Genomic DNA, 6,380 nt, shown 5'->3' with positions numbered 1-6,380 from the left:
GAAAGCAAAGATCAGAGGTTATTATTGGTAACTCACCGCCAACATTTCAAAAGAACACGCTTTGCTTAATACTCAGAAGTTACAGAAATAGACAGGTCACTGCCAGGTTCAAACGGAAAAGCCAAAGGTTCTGCAAGAGGAAAGGGGAGGTGAGGAGTCGAGCCCGACTACTCAGAAGAGGGGCTACTTGTTACTGCAGGAATGAGGGGCACCTAGAATTGGGGCGGGGGGGCGCTCCCTCGACACTGTTTAAACCTGGGGACGCTTTCTCTGGGTGCGGAGGAGCTTCTGACTCGAGGCTTTTCCGGGTGGGCAGGGCACCCCCGCCTGGGCGCGTGGCACCGCGCGGCGTCCCGTGTTGCCCGGCAACCGGCCGGGGCTGGGTGTGGCCCCTCGGCGCCCGCGCGACCCCGCGCCGCGCGTCCAGGCTGTGACCGCCGCTCTGTGACCAGCTGCCCCAGCTGCCCAGGTCTCAGCTCTGAGCGGGGCGGGGCCGGGGTCCCCCGGGTGCTGCCTCGGGAGGGGCTTTCCGCCGGGCCGCGTCCCGCCCCCCGCAGGGCCCGCGGCTGGCTGAGCTGTCCCGCCGGGGCTGCCCGTGGGTTCTGCAGGAGGGAGGGCGCCGGGCCGACACTCCCCACCGTCCTCTCCAGAATCTTGGGTGTCAAGGCTAGTGATCACTCTAGGCCAAAAAAAAAAAAGAAATGCCCGGACAGGTAACAAGGCCAACGTCTGTGCGCTTAAAAGTGGTTCTGAAAGAATTTTTTTTTAATTTAAAATTATTTCGAACAATGAAAACATCTTAGAAATGATCAGAGACCTTCTTAGGGCGCCTCCATGGAAGTTCTGCTCCTTTTTGATTTTTTATGAAAATCGACTTTAACATTTAGAGGTGACGAGACGGGTCCAGGAAAGTGAGGTGCTGTTTCGCCCTGCACGGGGGGCGGGGGCTGGGGCCAGGCCTGGGCCCCGCCCCGCGCGGCGCGGCTCCCTGCGGGGCTCGGGTTTGCGCTGCGGGTCTGTCCCTGGCGGCCTCCGTCCGTCGCTCTCGGCCGCTGCGGGGCTGCGACACGCGGGCTCCAGGCGTGGCTGCAGCCGGGCCCTGGGGCGGGTGCTTCTCGGCCGCGCAGCCCTTCCAGGGTCGGGGCCTGCTCCGCCGCGGTGAGACATTCTTTCCTTGGGAGGAAACCCGCCCTCCGCAGCCGGGAGCCGGGCAGTTTCCACGCCGGGAGGAGACGGGCCGCCGCCGCCCGCGAGGCCGCGGGGACGACCGCAGGGCACCGGCCGGAAGGGAGCCGCCCCGAGGCCCGCGGCTCCGGGGCCGGCGCGGGGTAAATTTAGCGCTTCTATTTCGGTCCCCGCGGCCCCGCGGGCCTGGCCGCGCGTTTCCCCGGCTCGACGGGCTCCAGGGCGGCTCCGAGTGAGGCGCGGGCCTCGGCGCTGCCCCCGGGCCCCCGCGCCGCCCCCGGGCCCCCGCGCCCTCATGGTCGTTGGGCAGCAACGTGGAACTAGGTGGAGGCAGAAAACCAAAGACAGGCCGAAGGCAGAAAACCACGCATTCTTTTGGAGCCCGGGACCCCACAGTCGCACTAACTTCGCAGAGGGGACTCTGGCGTCTGCCACTAAGCAAGCAGAGCGGGAGCCAGCTCAGTCCCGGCTCCCTGTCCAGGGAAGTGCAGACAAGAGAAGCGCCAATTACTGGGCAGTGGGGAAGGTGCGTTTAGGCCTGTGCTCCATCAGGAAGGAGAGATTGCCCCAGGCCAGTCCTTGGGTGGACCGGAGGGACTTGGAGTAATTTAGCTCCCGCCTGGCCACTGCACATCTGTCCTCAGTTCTCCTTCACAATGGGCTAACCTGTGAGATTGGAACCTGCCACTCCAGCCTCAGCTACACGGCTCAGTTGAAAGAAAGGCCCCACCAGGGTCGGCCAACCTTCAGAGGACAAGCTTACCCCAGAGAATTCACCATGGTTTGCTAGGCAGCCTTAACTCTGTGGGCCACAGGGGTCCCCTTTCCAGGGCAATGACTCACACTAATCAAACTCACCAAGCGCTGATGTACAAACCAGACTACCAACTTCCTGTTCTGCAAAGAGGCCATCTGGTGGACAAGATACTCTGGCACATGTGGGCAGTCTCTCCCAGGGGGCGAGTGTGGCAGGAACTTCACTGCAGTGAGGCTGCGGCATAGGTCAGGGATCCCAAAGCCATGAGAGGTGCAGATAAGACAGGCTGTCGGCAGAGGGAATGTCCCTGCTGGACACGTGCATACACTTAGAAGAGGGCCCCTAGTCTTCAATTGAAAGCTTATTTTAGAGCCCAATATGTAAAAACTGACCATCTTGGAACTGCTCTGACTGGGGAGGAGGGAAGTCGGTCCACCTTCAGGGAGCTCAGCGGTGTAGTTTGAACTCTGATCTCTGGAAACTCTTAGAATCTTTCTGAGGTGTCCCTGGCCAATGGCTGCCGGCCTGGCTGATACCGTTGGCTTCATAATTAGGAGGGTGGTAGTTATTCTAAAGAGCCCCAATACCAGTTTGGGAAAGGAGAGTTTAACCTCTTAAACAGAGATGGTGGTACCCTAACACCTGGATTTGGGGGCACCAGTGGTAAAATTCTCTATCCAAAGACAATGCCCCACCTACCTCTGAGCACCTTCCCAGAATTCTACTGCATAGCTTATGGTCCCAGGAAGCCCCTGTTGTAATGCAAATTCACCTAAAGAGGAACTGGAGACTTTAATTTGGGGTCTTGGTTTGCCAAAGCAAAGTGCCAGAAATAGGTTGGCTTTTATAATGGGAATTTTATTTAGGGTAAAAACTTACAGTTCTGAGTCCGTGAAATGTCCAAGTCAAGGCATCAGCCGAGAGGCTGAGAGGCTTTCTCACCAAAGTCAGCTACTGGTGAGCCTGGGGTCCTGCCACATGACGAAGCAAGATGGCCACGAATCTCTGCCGAGGACCCTGCCTTCCCTCCAGAATCTACCATCTCCCAAGCTCAGCTGTGGGCCAGCGGGCACAGGGCTTGTCTCTTTCTGGGCCTCCTCTCTCAGTCACGCCTACCCTGCTTTCTTCCCGAGTTCAGCCGTGGGCTATCAGGCATATGGTTGGTCTCGCCAGCCCTGAGCTGCTCCATGGGCCCAGCCTCCTGGGGGCTTCGTGCTTAAGCTTTGTCTCTCACATGGCAGGATCAAAAACGGCAGAACTGGGAAGTGGCTGTGACTCAATGATTGGGCTCCTGTCTACCATATGGGAGGCCCTGGGTTTGCGTCCCGGGGCCTCCTTGTGAAAGTAGGCTGGCCCGCACCCACAGAGAGCTGGTGCAGCAAGATGACGCAACAAAGGGAGACAAGCAGACACAGAAGAACATGCAGCAAATGGACACAGAGAGCAGACAGCAAGCAAGCCGCAAAGGGGGAGGGATAAATAAAAATAAAAAATCTTTAAAAAAACAAAAACAAAAAAACGGCAAAACTCCCTTTTCCTGTATGTCTCTGTGTCTCCATTTACATAAGGCTCCAGTAAGACAGCAGAGACCGAACTTGAGTCACAACTGACTGACATGGACCAATCAAAAGGGCCCCATACCCACAGGAATGGATTAGTTCCAGAACATAATCTTTTTTTTTTTTTTTAAGATTTTATTTATTTCTACCCCCACACACCCTTGTTGTTTGCTCTGGCTGTCTGCTCTCTGTGTCTGTTCATTGTGTGCTCATCTTCTTTTTTAGGAGCCACTGGAAACTGAACCCAGCACCTCTGATGTGGGAGGGAGGCACCCAATGGCTTGAGCCACCTCCGCTCCCACTCGTGTCTCATTGTGTTTCCCTGTTGTGTTTCTTTGTTGTATCATCTCACTATGTCATCATGTTGCCTCAGCTCGCCGCACCAGCCCTTCACGTCAGCTCGCTGTCTTGCTCGTCTTCTTCAGGAGGCACCAGGAACCAAACCTGGAACCTCCTATGCGGTAGGTGGGCACCCAACTGCTTGAGTCACATCTACTTCCCAAGAACAAAATCTTTTTCTTTTTAGGAATCACCATATTCAAACTGTCACACTTGGTATCCCTGGAATGTAAGAGGTTAGTAGAGGAATCCTAGAACTATTCTGAATGTTCTGGCTATATCTAGGTACCCCTGTTTCTATGGAAAGGCATTCTTTTTCAGCAGACCACTGGAAAAGACGAGAGAAGTAAATAAAGAAGAAGAATGAGGAGAAAGCTACTGAGATACAGACAAGGAACAGTTTCAAAGACTGTACTTACTGTTAAATAATAGAGCCGAGCGCAGACCTGGGACCTGGTATGTTAACATTTAAGTAATAAAAGCCAGGGTTGGGAAACAGATGTGGCTCATCCAGTTGGGCTCCCGTCTACCATATAGGGGGTCGAGGTTCGATGCCCAGGGCCTCCTGGTGAGGGCAAGCTGGCCCACATGGCAAGCTGGCCCACACGGAGCGCAGGCCCACACAGGAATGCCCCCCCACGCAGGAGTGCCAGCTGACGCGGAGAGCTGGCGCAGCGAGATGACCCAACGAGAGACACAGAGGAGAGAAAAGAAGACGGAGCAGAACAGGGAGTTGAGGTGGCGCGAGAGAGCAGTCGCCTCTCTCCTACTCTGGAAGGGCCTAGGATCGGTTCGCAGAGCTGCCTAATGAGAATACAAGCAGGCATGGAAGGATACACAGCAAATGGACACAGAGAACAGACAATGGGGGGAATCGGGGGAAGAGAAAGAAATAAAAATAAACCTTAAAAAAAAAAAGCCAAGGTTAAAACAAAGATTTTTGGTTATAAATGTGTTTCTCTGGAATTACACCTCTAAAAATTTCTGGAGGGTCAGAAAAGCTCCTCAAGTTTGAGGCTGAGGGACAGGGTGGGAGAGAAACTTCTTACTACATTCTCTTTTTAAGTTTTGAGTGCTGTACCATGTGTTCATGTATCTATTCAAGGAGTAATTTGCTTTTAAAAGTTCATTGAGGGGAACTGGATGTGGCTCAAGCAATGGGGCTCCTGTCTACCATACGGGAGGTGCAGGGTTTGGTTCCTGGGGCCTTAAGGTGAAGGCAAGCTGGCCCATGCGGAAAGCTGGCACAGCAAGATGACGCAACAAATAGAGACACAGAGGAGAGACAATAAGAGATTCAGCAGATCAGGGAGCTGAGGTGGCGCAAGAGATGGAGTGCCTCTCTCCCACTCTGGAAGGTCCCAGGATCAGTTCCTGGTGCCGCCTAGAAAGAAGACAGACACAGAAGAACACAGTGAGTGGACACAGAGTAGACGATGGGGGGGAGGGAGAAATAAATCTTTAAAAAAAAAAAGTTCACTGGGGGAAGTGGATGTGGCTCAAGCAATTGGGCTTCTGCCTACCACATGGGAGGTCCCAGGTTTGTTCTTGGTGCTTCCTGGAGAAGATGGGCAGGCACGGCGAGCGGATGCAACAGGATGACACAACAAAAAAGACACAAAGAGGAAAGGCAATGAGAGATACAACAAACCAAGTAGCTGAGGTGGCTCAGGTGATTGAGCCCCTTTTCCATATGGGAGGTCCTGGGTTCGGTTCCCAGTGCCTCCTAAAGAGAAGAGGAGCAGTGACTGCAAACAATGGGGGGTGTACATTTTTAAAAGAGTTCATTGGTTCACAACTTTTACTATACACTTATGTTTATGTATGTTCTTTTTTTTTTTTTTAAGATTTATTTTTTATTTCTCTCCCCTTTCCCCCTGCCCCATTCACTGTGTGTTCTTCTGTGATCGCTTCTATCCTTATCAGTGGCGCCGGGAATCTGTGTTTCTTTTTGGGTTTTTTTTGTGTGTTTCTTTTTGTTGCATCATCTTGTTGTGTCAGCTCTCCGTGTGTGCGGTGCCATTCCTGGGCAGGCTGCACTTTCTTTCGCGCTGGGCGGCTTTCCTTATGGGGGACACTCCTTGCACATGGGGATCCCCTATGCAGGGGACACCCCTGCGTGGCAGGGCACTCCTTGTGCGCATCAGCACTGCGCATGGGCCAGCTCCACATGGGTCGAGGAGGCCCAGGGTTTGAACTGTGGACCACCCATGTGGTAGACGGACACCCTAACCACTGGGCCAAGTCCGCTTCCCTATGTATGTTCTTGTATGAATGATATACCAATAAAACAATTTTTTAAAAAAGTTCATTGGGCCTGATATTGAAACTGCCAGCAGCCCTTGCCTCTAGCTCTAAGACACCCAGCTCTGGGCTCCACTGCTAACGTGCCCCAGCGTCCTCAGCCCCACCCAGGCCTGCCCCACGGCCCCAGCCAGGGGACCCCAGGACCCTACCAAGGTGCACAAAGCAAGCTGTCTTGGAGCCAGTGCCCAACGGGAGCTGCGCACGGGGTCCTCAGGCAAGGCTTTTGAGCTCGG

At 54.3% G+C, this 6,380-nt stretch overlaps 1 long non-coding RNA gene across 3 annotated transcripts; it reads left to right on the top strand.

Annotated features, from left to right (window-relative positions):
- The first annotated feature begins 920 nt into the window (after positions 1–920).
- On the top strand, positions 921–4,775 carry LOC105745607 (uncharacterized). 3 transcript variants are annotated; one of them, XR_009186432.2, is made up of 4 exons: positions 921–1,158; positions 3,184–4,076; positions 4,162–4,296; positions 4,485–4,775. It is a non-coding gene; the product is annotated as an uncharacterized lncRNA (long non-coding RNA). The 3 variants fall into 3 exon arrangements; XR_009186433.2 differs by having other exon boundaries at positions 922–1,158; positions 3,727–4,076; XR_001118282.3 differs by having other exon boundaries at positions 943–4,076.
- Positions 4,776–6,380: the final 1,605 nt, after the last annotated feature.

The sequence above is a fragment of the Dasypus novemcinctus genome, chromosome 7, assembly GCF_030445035.2.
Source record: "Dasypus novemcinctus isolate mDasNov1 chromosome 7, mDasNov1.1.hap2, whole genome shotgun sequence".
NCBI classification, from domain to species: Eukaryota; Metazoa; Chordata; class Mammalia; order Cingulata; family Dasypodidae; genus Dasypus; species Dasypus novemcinctus.
The sequence above is the reverse complement of the archived record's forward strand: the minus strand, read 5'-3'. Positions and strand labels throughout refer to the sequence as shown.